General features: G+C 43.7%; 2 long non-coding RNA genes across 6 annotated transcripts in view; one reads left to right on the top strand and one right to left on the bottom strand.

Moving 5' to 3' along the window:
* LOC107127273 (uncharacterized) overlaps positions 1 to 12,054 on the bottom strand; it is a 149,221-nt gene that overhangs the window by 86,271 nt on the left and 50,896 nt on the right. The gene's annotated exons all lie outside the window — the stretch shown is intronic.
* Positions 1 to 12,054, top strand: part of LOC102125637 (uncharacterized) — a 164,458-nt gene that overhangs the window by 128,704 nt on the left and 23,700 nt on the right. The window contains exon 4 of one of the 2 annotated variants that reach the window (XR_006692323.3): positions 3,017 to 4,343. The exons of the other annotated variant lie outside the window; for it this stretch is intronic. This is a non-coding gene — a long non-coding RNA (uncharacterized lncRNA). Of the gene's footprint in view, positions 1 to 3,016; positions 4,344 to 12,054 lie in introns of those variants that run through there. 2 annotated transcript variants of the gene reach the window in all.

The following is a 12,054-nucleotide window of genomic DNA, read 5'->3' as shown; positions in this document are numbered from 1 at the left end:
GACCTGAGCTCATAGTCACTTTTCTGGCCGCTGCTGGCTGTGTCACTCTGAGTAAGTCACTTAACCCTCTGAACCTCTGCTGCTTCCACCGAAATGCAAGGATAATAAAACCACCTCGCATGGCTGGTTACACAATCACCTAGGGCTGGGTACTACCATTATTTCCACTTTATACAAGAGGGGGCTGGATTCCGGAACTTGCTCGGGGTCAATAGAGTCAGTAAAGGCAGAGGTGAGACTTGAACCCAGGCTCTCTGACTCCAGGGCCCACACCCTCAACCAATACACTGAGAGGCTAGAGGAGAAATGAGGACCTTTGGACCAGGAACCATGGCTGCCTAGGAACTTGCTGGGTGGCCTTGAACAGCCCTTTCCCCTCTCCAGGCTTCAAAATGGAAGTGGCTGTTCAACCTCTGAAATCCTCCAGCTCTGAGGATCTTACTCAACACATACTCATTTATCACTTTTTCTACATCAAGTCCTTGGAGAGAGAGAGCAGGAAACAGACAGACGAGGTCCCTGAGCTCTTGGAGTTTACATTCTGGGTCTCGATGTAGGGGTGAGGAGAGAAGTGTGAAGATGAGGGATGCTTCCCAGATAGTGATGTGTTTCAAAGCAAACAAAACAGGGTGGTTATAGGAGTGATGGAAGGTGGACATGGCAGAGCAGAGCAGACAACTTTAGATTGGGCGGTCATAGGAAGCGTGCTCAGGAGGGGACATTTAAGCCCCTACGTGGATGGTGAGGATGACTCAGCCGCTTACAGACTATCAAGGGAATCATTCCAGGCAGGGGAACAGCAGGGGCAAGCTCAATGTTTTCAAGGACGGGAGAGAAGCTGATGCAACATTAGGAGTCTGTGAAGCCTTACTGTCCTCCCCTATCCCCTGCCCTGGAGGCCAAGGGGCAGGCAGCTGAAGAAAGAGAGAGAATTTGTGCCAGCCTTGAGTTCTCCCATAAACTTGGAGGACTGGCCCTTTAATAATCCCAGGTGGGCACTCAGCACAATTGCAGTTTGAAGATCCCAGCTTGCTTAGCACAAGTGGAAAATTACCTTAGCATCTATTCTGTATTGCCTTTTGATTCCGATTTCATCATTCAGATGTACAGCAGTGCGTTTTCAACGGGTACAATTTAATTAGGCTCAATTTGTATAACTAAATTATTAAAGACTCATTTAGAAAGAGCTTCATGTCCAAGGTTCACTGGGCTCCACCGTTTGCTTGAAAACACATTTGGAATAGAGCCGCTGACGACCCTGGATTCTGGAGTTTTCCCCTCCTCCGCCTCCAGCAGCCTGGGCCTGGCTTGTCATTTAATTTCCATCTCATTTAATAGGATGTCTTTTGCATATCTCTGGGTCCTGGAGCCTCTGACAGGTGTCTCCTGTAATTACATAGAGGTTCTTTGTATACTCCTTCAGTCGGTCATCAAACATTCATAGGAGGCTTGGCGTGGTGGCTCATGCCTGTAATCCCAGCACTTTGGGAGGCCAAGGTGGGCAGATCCCTTGAGGTCAGGAGTTTGAGACCAGCTTGGCCAACATGGTGAAACCCTGTCTGTAATAAAAATACACAAATTGGCTGGGTGTGGTGGCATATGCCAGTAACCTCAGCTACTTGAGAGGCTGAGGCAGGAGAATCACTTGAACCTGGGAGACAGAGGTTGCAGTAAGCCAAGATTGTGCCACTGCACTCTAGCCTGGGTAACAGACTGATACTCTGTCTCAAAAAAAAAAAAAAAAAAAAAAAAAAAAATTCACAGGGAGCAGTAGGGTAGTAAGGTCCTGTACCAGGAGCTTGGGATGGGAATGAAAAGGTAGCCAAGATGCAGGCCCTGAAGGCACACACCTTATAGCCTAGAAGGGAGTGGAGAGGGAGCAAATTCAGGATCCCATTTTCATCCTCATTAAATCCTGTGAGGTGGACAAGGAGTGGCCTTTAGCCCCATTAGCAGATGAGGACTTCAAGGGTTTGAATTCAGAATTCTGGGCTAGTTCTGCTTCATCAAGACCTTTCTTCCTTTGTGGATGGGATGTGACCCCATGCCATCTCCTGCCAAGGCAGAAGTTGAGGCCAGAAAGGACTGGGTAGGGCCAGGGGTTCTGAGAAGAATAGCTGGGAATAGACTGCTTGCAGATATCAGACCTGGAGGCCCAAAGCCTCCAAATGATGAACTGGGGGTGGGGTAGGTATTAGTCAGGGTTCTCCAGAGAAACTGAACCAAGAGCCAACACACATATACACACATTTGGAGAGAGAGAGGAAATTTCATTATAAGGAACCGGCTCACACAATTATAGAGGCTGAGAAGTCCCAAGATTCACTACAGTCAGCAAGCTGAAGACCTAAGAAATCCGATGGTGTAGTTCAAAGCCAGTAGGCTCAAGACTAAAGAAGAGCTGATGTTTCCGTTCAAGTCCAAAGGCAGGAAAAGACAGATGTCCCCGTTCAAGGCCATCAGGCAGCAAGAGTTCCCTCTTACTCAGCCCTTTTGTTCTATTCAGGTCTTCAATTGATTGGATGAGTCCCATTCGCATTGGGGAGGACAATCTTCTCTATTCAGTCTGCCCATTCAAATGTTAATCTCCTCCTGAACCACCCTCGCACACATACCCAGAATAATGTCTGACCAAATGCCTGGGCACCTCGTGGTCCAGTCAAGTTGACACATAAAATTAACCATCACGAGGAGAGAGAGAGGCAGAGGGAAAGGAAGAGAAAGAGAAAGAGAAAGGCATTGCTAGCTATAGACAAAATGGTGGTCGAGGAGAGAAGGAAGCTCACATTTCATTTCATTTCAGAGTCATACCATGAAATAGGGATCACTATCCCCATTTTAGATTTGAGAAAACTAAGGCTAAGTGATTTACCCAGGGGGGACCCACAGCTGTGACCCCATGCCATCTTGTGCCTGGGTAAGATTTGCATCCATGGAGAAAGGGTGAGGATGCTGCCCACAGGCCTATCCCCTAGGTTCTAACTCTTATTTTCAGTGGTATCTTATGTACTTCCAGTGCAGATCAGAATCTGACCGAACGGCTGCTAGCCTGCCTGGTACTGCAGTTGTTGAAGGAAGATGACGTTGCTGTCAGCACCATGCATAATGGAGTCTTCAAGGCCTCCCATAATCCTCTGCTTCAAAGCTGCTGAGAGCCCTGGAGTAAGGTGCAGGAAACCAGCTCTGCCTCTGAGTCCCTGTGTGGACTTCAATAACATCCCTTCCCTTCTCTGGACTCAAGTTCCTCATCAATAGAACAGGAAGGGAGGACCAGAAGATGCCTAAGATCCAGCAGAACCTTTGGAGAGGCTCCATGACTCCAAGGTGGGTCTGTTGTTTGCCAGGGCTCCCTGCAGACTCTGGGATCCCCAAGTCTATCAGGGCTGCTCGGGCAAAGCCTCCAACTGGGAGGTTTCACTGGCCTCTCTGAAGGAAATGGACATTGGAGAACCTGGGCCACACCAGGGCCACAGCAGAGCCATGGACAAGGAGGTATTGGCTCAGACACTGGTAAGGAGGTGACTCACTCATATCCTGCTCTGCTTCCCACACCACCAACAGCCTGGGGGATGTGCCTGGCTGTGGCAGCACCCATTCAAACATAAGGCTTCTACTCTCTTGCCTCCCCACTGAAGAACATTCCCCAGTGAGCCACATCCAAGTCAGTGTCTTCAGTGCTGAGGGTTGTGGAAGAGAAGTCAGATATATCACTTGTGATCCAAGAAAGAAATTGGGAGAAGCTTGGAATTGGTAGGCCTGATGGAACCAGAGAAAGAGCTAGAAGACAGGGAATGGCCCCCAGGATCAATCTCAGTCCTGTTCCTCATTCTCTATGTGACCTTGAACAAGTCACTGCCCTCAGATTTTTCATCTAGGAAGTAGGGAAGATGGTAGGTCAAGACAATCTTTGAGATCTCCCCAGGTTTGCCTTCCTGCCACTGGGCCTTTGCACAGTCCTTTCAGCCTGGAACCATCACCTCCCCATCTCGCATGCCATCTGGCCAGTTCCTGCTCATATTTCCAGTCTCAATGTAAATGTCAGCTCCACCAGGAAGTTTTCTTAAAATCCCCAGACTAAATTAGGTTCTCTTATGATATCCTCCTTCTGCTCCCTAGTTTCTCTTCCCTTGCCCTTGTCTTGAGTGAAGGTAGGATGACACATGTCAGGGTATTCCTTTCATCTCCTCTTCCAACTGTAAACTCAGCGGGAGCAGAAGCCACATCTGATCTCTTCTCCTCTGAGTCCCCAGTGCCTAGCATACGGAAAAGACTGGAAGCACAAATACTTGAATGGCATGGGACATTGGAGATAAAAAAGAAAAGAATAAATAATGCAGAAACCACCCATGTTCTCTGAGTGTTATAAGTGCCCGGCCATTGTGCAGACTGCATCACAAAAACATCCAATCCCGATACTGAGAAAAGGGGAGAAAAAGTGGGGCTGTTGCCCAGAACATCGAGACACACACCCTCCCTGCCTCTCTGCCTCCCTCCCACCTGGTTCCCGATGAAGGGGGAGCTGGGGAAGGGCTCAATCTGAGAAGGGCTCCTGTCCTCCTAATCTCCCCAGTTCCCTTCCCCATACCATGCCATCCCCCGTGGTTGCTCTGGAAACCATCATGGCATCATTGATGGGGGATGGGAATTTCAGGTGGGCTTTCAACCCTGGAATTGGCTTGCAGAGGTAAAAGCCTCTGTGTCATTCCTGTGTAAATACTCTTAGTGTAAAGAGCGGAAGATAAGACAATTAGTCCAGGCTGTCAGGAAATCCGCATGAGCAGCTTCGCTCCTGAAGAGGGCCTCTTTTTCCCGAGATCTCCCCTGGCTGTGGCGCATCTCACACACTGTGGGAAGCTGTCAGCTCTGTGGAGCAACTGGAAGAATTAAAAATAAAAATTGACTTTCAGAGAACAAAATCAGACCTGACAACTCAAGTCATTCAAACCAGGCACAGTTAGCAGATTGCAAATGTGTTTGTCAAAAGCAGGTGGCAGGGATGGTGGAGGGGACATTATCTCAGAAAGGAGCTTTGGGAAAGCCAGGTCTTCCTCTAAGCCTGAGGTCTGACCTTGCCTCCTTTAGAGATGAGGTTTCCAGCCACAGCCCCACTCCACCCTGTCTATCGCATCTCTCTTTCAACTTCTATGCTGCTCTGGGATCGTGGCCAGCAAATTGCAGATGCCCCATTAAGTAGAGTCGATCCTCATTACAGTAGGTTGAATGTTCCCTATCCAAAATGCTTGGGACTAGATGTGTCTTGGATTTCAGATTTTTTAAGACTTGGGAGTATTTGCATTATATTTACTGTTTGAGCATCCCAAATCCAAAAATCTGAAATCAGAAATGCTCCAATCAGCATTTCCTTCAAGCATCATGTTGGCACTCAAGAAGTTTCCAATTTTGGAGCATTTTGGATTTCAGATGTTTGGATTAGGGATACTCAACCTGTATTAGCAGATTCCATGTTTGTGAATTCATCTACTCACTAAAACTTAAATCAATACTCAAATCAATACTCAAATCAATACCCTAAATCAATACTCAAATCATTCACAAAAATGTGTAAAAAATTTGAGTTATTCCATGCACACTTTATCAGCTGAGGTTCCACAAGGCACTCTATCTTCTTGCTTCTGCCTCATACTGCAAACAAATATCCTTCCATGGTCCAGTTAGTGCCATGGTTTTTCACATTTTTGTGCATTTTGTTGATTTTGCTGCTTAAAATGACCCCCAAACACAGTGAAGTGCCGACTAGTATCCCTAAGCATAAGAAGAGGCACCCTATGGAGAAAAATAACATGTGTTGGGTAAGTTTCATTCAGACATGAAGTATAATATAGTGCTGTTGGCTGTGAGTTCAGTGTTAGTAAATCAACGATATATGTCAAGTACATTGTCTTTAAACAGAAACACACATAAAACAAGGTTATGTATTGATTGGCTAATGAAAATGCTATGACCAAAGGGCTGCAGGAACCTAACCTTGTATTTTCACTGGGAGCAATGGTTCAATATTGGCTAATTCAGTGTCTGCAGTGACCTTATAGAATATAACTACCTCGAATAATGAAAATCGGCTAACTCTGACCAACTGAGTTGAATTGTTTCTGTATCTGAGTCTCCCCCTCACCTCCTTCCCCTTCCCCTGCAGGGCAGAGATGGAGCTTGACTCATTTGTGCATTTCCAGCACCCCTAGGAATATAGTAAGTTCTTAGTGTTTGCTGAATATATTTCCTCCTATGAAGGACATTGAGACATTCATTCATTCTGCTAATATTTAGTATCAGTGCCAGGCACTGTTCCAGATGCTGGAGCTACTGAGGGCGAAAAGGGCAAAAACAGACAAAAACCCCTGCCCTCATGTTTCTTTTGCTGTCATTAGAGAAGACATGCAATAAGCAAAAAAATACATAAAATGTATAGTATATTAGATGGTAGTAAATGCTAAGGATAAAAAAATGAATGAGTAAAAGGGGCTAGAAAGTGTCAGGGGTGGGAGAGGGATAGGAATTTTAGGCAGAGTAAGCAGGAAAGCTGCATTGAGAAGATGGCTTTTGAGAAAAGGAAGTGAAGTTGCTAAATATGTAGTTGTCTGGGAGAAAGGTGATCCAGGCAGAGGAACAGCAAGTGCGATGGCTCTGAGGCAGGATCTCACCTGGGGTGTTTGCAGACCAGCAGGAGGCCTTGTGGCTCGAGTAGAGTGAACCAGTGGGGAGTGGTAGGACTTGGGGTCAGAGATGTGATAAGAGAACCTGTGGGCTGTGTAGAATTGACCTTTCTCTAAGTTCAGGTTGATTCTAGGAATGCAAGTTTGGTTTAACATTTGCTCTTTATAATGTGTAACATTAATAGGAAAAGAAGAAAACTACATGATCATTTTAAAGATACATTCCTGGAATAAACCCACATGGTTGTGATATATTATCCATTTTATGTATCGCTGGATTCAATTTTCCATGTTCTTTTGGGTTTGGGTATCAAAGTTATGCTGGCATCATAACACAAGCTGAGAAGTACTCTCTTTTTTTCTATTCCCTGAAAGAGTTTATGAAAGACTGGTGTCACTTCTTTCTTAAATGTTTGGAAGAATTTACCAGTGAAGCCATCTGGGCCTGTAGTTTTCTTGATGAACAGATTTAAAATTATGGATTCAATTTTTAATAGATATGCTACTATTCAGAATTTCTATTTCTTCTTGTGCCCATTTTGTTAAGTTATATTTTTATGGAATTGTTCATTTCTTTGAAGCTTTTACATTTATTGACATAAAATTGCTCATCATATCCTCTTATTGTTTATTTTTAAGTCTGCGAGATGCGTAGTCCTGTCTCTTTTTCATTTTAGATAGTGCTAATTTGTGCCTTCTTTCTTACCGTTATTCAGTGTTGCTAGGGGTTTATCAATTTCAATAACCTTTTCAAAGAACTAACCTTTGTTGGACATTATATTAGTCACTGCGGATGAAAGTTGAATATAACATTTGGTGTCACTGTTTCCAGGGATTTTACATTTTAGAGGAGGAAGAGAGGCAATAAACCAGCCAATATAATGCTTGATAAGTAATTTCAGCAAGCATTAAGTTCCATGAAGAAAATAGACAGAATGAGTGGGAACCACTTTGAATTGTCTGCTTCCTCTAAAGTGGTAATATTTAAGCAGAGACTTGTAAGGCAAGAGTTAACCACATAGAAATCATGCGAAAGAGATCCCTAGGCAGAGAGAATAGCATGTACAATTGCATGAGGAGGGAGTAGTGTCCAATAGTGTGTCAAGAGCAAAACAGAATACTGCAGTGGCTGAAACATCATGTGTAAGAAGGAGACAGTGGCACGAGTTGAGATCAAAGGAGAGATCAGCAGGGTAGAGCCAGATAGGTAGGGTCTTATAGTCCACAGTATAGAGATTTTATTTTAAATACCATAGCAAGTGTATTAGTCAGCTATTGCTGTGATAATGCTCCCTAACAAACAACTCCCAAATCTCAGTGGCTCCCAATAGCAGTTAATTTTCTGTCTCGCCAGTTGCAGGCCAGCTGGGGTGGCTATGAATCACACTAATAGTTGATCTTAAATCTTCTCCATATGTTTCTCATCCTGGAACCAGTGTTTACCAAGGCATGCTCTCCCCATGGAATATGATAGATATGTAAAAGACCAAGCTAAACCACACGAGTTCATTTAATGCCACTGTTTGCATTGAGTCCATTAACATGCCCTTGACCAAAGCAAGACACATGGCCAAGTCCCTGATCAACAAGACTAGAGAATACACTGTCTACATTAATGGGAGGCACTGAAAATTCATATTGCAAAGGGCATATAATTATTACAGGGAGGAAATAAAAGATTAGGAATAATAATCCAATTTACCATAGTTAAGATCACTCTGGCTGTTGTGTGGAGGATGAATGGGAGGGAAGAGGTAAGAGTGGAGAAGAGACTGGTTCAGGTCAGAAAGGATGGTGACTTGAATTCAGTTGATAGCACCACAGGTAGAGTGAAATGGACAGATTCTAGGTGTATTTTAGAGGCACACCCAGAGGAACTGATGGTGTATTAGACAGGGCATAATTACTATTACATTCCCTTTACTCACTTCATTCCAGCCACACTGGCCTTGCTACTCCTCAAACATTTGAGGCGTGCTGTGATTTCAGGGTCTTTGCAATTGCTGTTCCCTCTGTCAGAATACTGTTCCCTTAGATACTGGCTTGGTCCACTCCCTTAATAAATTCAGGCCCTGCTCAAATGTCAGTTCCTGAGTGAGACCATGTTGGATTGTCCTATTAACAGCAAGAATAATCCCCCTTATTCTGATCTATTTTTTCCATAGCTGTTATTGCCAACTGACAGATGCAGATTTGCTTATGAATTGTTTTCTCCCACTGCAATGGAAGCTCCATGCATGCAGGGATTTTTGCCTGTTCTACTCACTGCTGTCTACACAGCATCTTGAATGCTCCTGACACACAGTAGGCACTTAGTAAATCTGTGTTGAATTAATAAATGGATTCCCACAGGACAGCCCCATTGGGCAGGCATATGACAACTCCAGAAGGCAATTCATCCTTGATCTGGTTTTTAGTACTCAGAGACCTGGCCCACCTGTCATTAAGAAGGCCACCTTCTCTCCAGGCAGCTAACACACAGAGAGGGGTAAGGGGCTGTTTGATGCCTGGGACTGTGGTGAGGCTGGCTTGCCTGTTGTGAGTCATTAGAACGCCCAACTGGAGAAATTCTGGAAAATCGGTTTACATGGTTCCAAAGAGCATCTGCCCAGAAGCTTGCAGTCCTGTGCTTTATCTCTTCACTGCAGCTCATGCAGTGTGGGAATTCCAGGGGCTGGGCTTCCATCCCTCCCAAGCCCCGGGATCTTGAATTCAGGATCAGGGTGAGAGCGAGGGCTCCTGGGGCCTCCCACAGCCCCAAGATTAAGCCCCAGGAACAGAAGCTGACGTCTGTGGGCGGATATGAGAAAAGGGGAGAGAAAGGGACTCCTAGAACATTTGTTCAAGTGCAAGCCAAGGCGCTGTTTCCTTTTTCAAAAGAATAAATAGCCTCTGATTGAAATGGGAAACTAATTGATTGTACACACTGGCTTTTCAAAAGACAATGTCTGCCATGAAGGGAATTTGTAGGGAAAACTAGAGCCTATGTATGTCCATGGGGAGGTGGGTGTATGTAATAGGATGAATGCTCTGGTGAACATGTGGGGGAAGGGGGCTAGGGTACATGTCTAGGAATGTTGCTGTGTACACAGAGGGATGGATTGTAGCTAAGTGCTGTGCTGGAGGACCCTATAAGAGACACTTGCAGGGGAGGGCTCTGTAGAGTTCATACAATGCTGTATATTTGCCAGAAATACTGTAACCTTACCTTCATGTGCACTAGGAAAGACCACTTGCGATGGGAACAGCTGAAGAGCAACCCAGGGGCTCAACTAACCCACACCTCAGGGGATGGATAGCAGCTGGGTATATGTAGATGGAGGGCAATGGAAACGCGCTTTCACCAATGAATGATGCTTGCCCAGATAATGCCACCTGGGGTTAAGGCAGGCATGCCTCATAGCTGTGCACTGCAGGGGGACATTTGGCAGAGAGGTTATGAATGGGGGCAAAATCTGCTCCCCAAGCTGTGCATTCTGGCACCTTTTACTGATTGGCTCACACACAGGGGACCTCTTTTCCAGCTGGTCAACTCAGAGGAGATGACTTTTTCTAGTCTACACGAAGGTGCCTGAAGTGCTTACAGCATCCAGTGTCTTGGACCTCTCTCTCCTCCCCATGGGACCTACCTGGTCTCCCAGTCCCCTTCACATCTCACCCCCCAGTGCCACAGCTACACAGACCCCCTTGTTGTCCTCCCTACATGCCGGCGTCCCTGACACTCTTCCTGCCCTATTCATATCCCTGGCTACTTTCACCTCCTCCAAAATCAGGGTGTCAGACTATATAACTTCCAAGATCTCTGCCAGAGTCATCATTATGGGATTTTTCAAAATCAGTTTTGTTGAGATATAGTGAGAAAATAATGAAATTCATCAATGTTGTGTCCAATTCAATGAATTTTCACAAATGTAGAGAGTCACATAACTATTAGCACCACAGTGGAGATATAGAACATTTCTATCACCTCCAGTGTCACCTTTTACTCCTCTGCAGGTTATTCCCTATCCCCACTTCAACCATGGCAATCGCTGATCTAGCTCAACAGTTTTGCCTTTTTCTGAATATCATATAAATGGAATCACACAGTCTATACCCTTTTGTGATGGCTTATTTCATTTAGCATAATGCTTTTGAGATCTGTTTATGTTGTGTGTATCAATAATTCATTCCTTTTTATTGCTGGGTAGTATCTCATTTTATGGATATATCACAATTTATTTATTAATTAACAACTATTGATGGATATCTGGATTGTTCCCAGTTTAGGGACAATATGCAAATGCTGTTAACATTTGCATACAAGTGTTTTTAAGAATATATGTTTTCATTTTTCTCTGGTAAACACCTAGGAGTGAGATAGCTGGATCATATGGTAAGTATCTATTTAACTTTATGAAAAATACTGCCACCCTATTCTAAAGTGGCTGTACCATTTTTTATACCCACCAGGAATGAATGCGTACTCTCGTTCTGCATCTTTCCAACATTAGGTGTCATCATTATTTTTTTCAAAACTTTTTTTTAAATTAAATTTTTTATTTTGTGATAATTATAGATGTACATGCAGTTGTAAGACATAATACAGGAGACCCTATGTACCCTCTACCTAGTTTCTCCCAGTGATAACATCTATAGTACAATGTCACAACCAGGATATTAGCATTGATACATTCAAGATACACAACATTTTTATCACCATGGAGATCCCTCATGTTGTCCATTTATAGCCATATCTATATCCCTCCCATTCTCACTCTCTCCTTAATCCCTGGCAACCAATAAGCTATTTTCCAATTATATGATTTTTTTATTTCAAGAATGTTATATAAATGGAATCATGCAATATGCAATTTTTGGAGATCGTTGGGGTTTCTTAATGATATATTATCTTTTTAATGTATTTCTGGCCACAGTATGATAGAATTACATATTACATATTTTTGCATCTAATTTCATGAGACATATTAGTTTGTACTTTTCATTTTTTGTAACATCTTCATCTGATTTTGGCATCAGGATAATGTTGGCTTCATAAAATGACTGGCAAGGCTTCTCTCTTACTTAATTTTCTGGGAGAGTTTGTATAAAACTGATATTATCTCTTCCTTAAATGTATGGTACAATTTACCAATGAAGGCATCTAAGCCTGGATTTCTTTGTGAGAAAGTCTTTAACCACAAATTCAGTTTCTCTAATAGATTTAGGATATTCCAGTTATTTACTTGTTCTTGAGTGAACTTTGGTAGTTTATGCCTTTCAAGGAATTTGTCCATTTCATCTAGGTTGTCGAATATTATTCATAATATCCTTTATTATCTTTCTAATGTTTATACGACCTATAGTAATACCTTTTAAAAAATTCCTAATATTGGTACATTTT

This window comes from Macaca fascicularis, chromosome 14 (genome assembly GCF_037993035.2).
Source record: "Macaca fascicularis isolate 582-1 chromosome 14, T2T-MFA8v1.1".
Taxonomy (NCBI): Eukaryota; Metazoa; Chordata; class Mammalia; order Primates; family Cercopithecidae; genus Macaca; species Macaca fascicularis.
The sequence above is the reverse complement of the archived record's forward strand: the minus strand, read 5'-3'. Positions and strand labels throughout refer to the sequence as shown.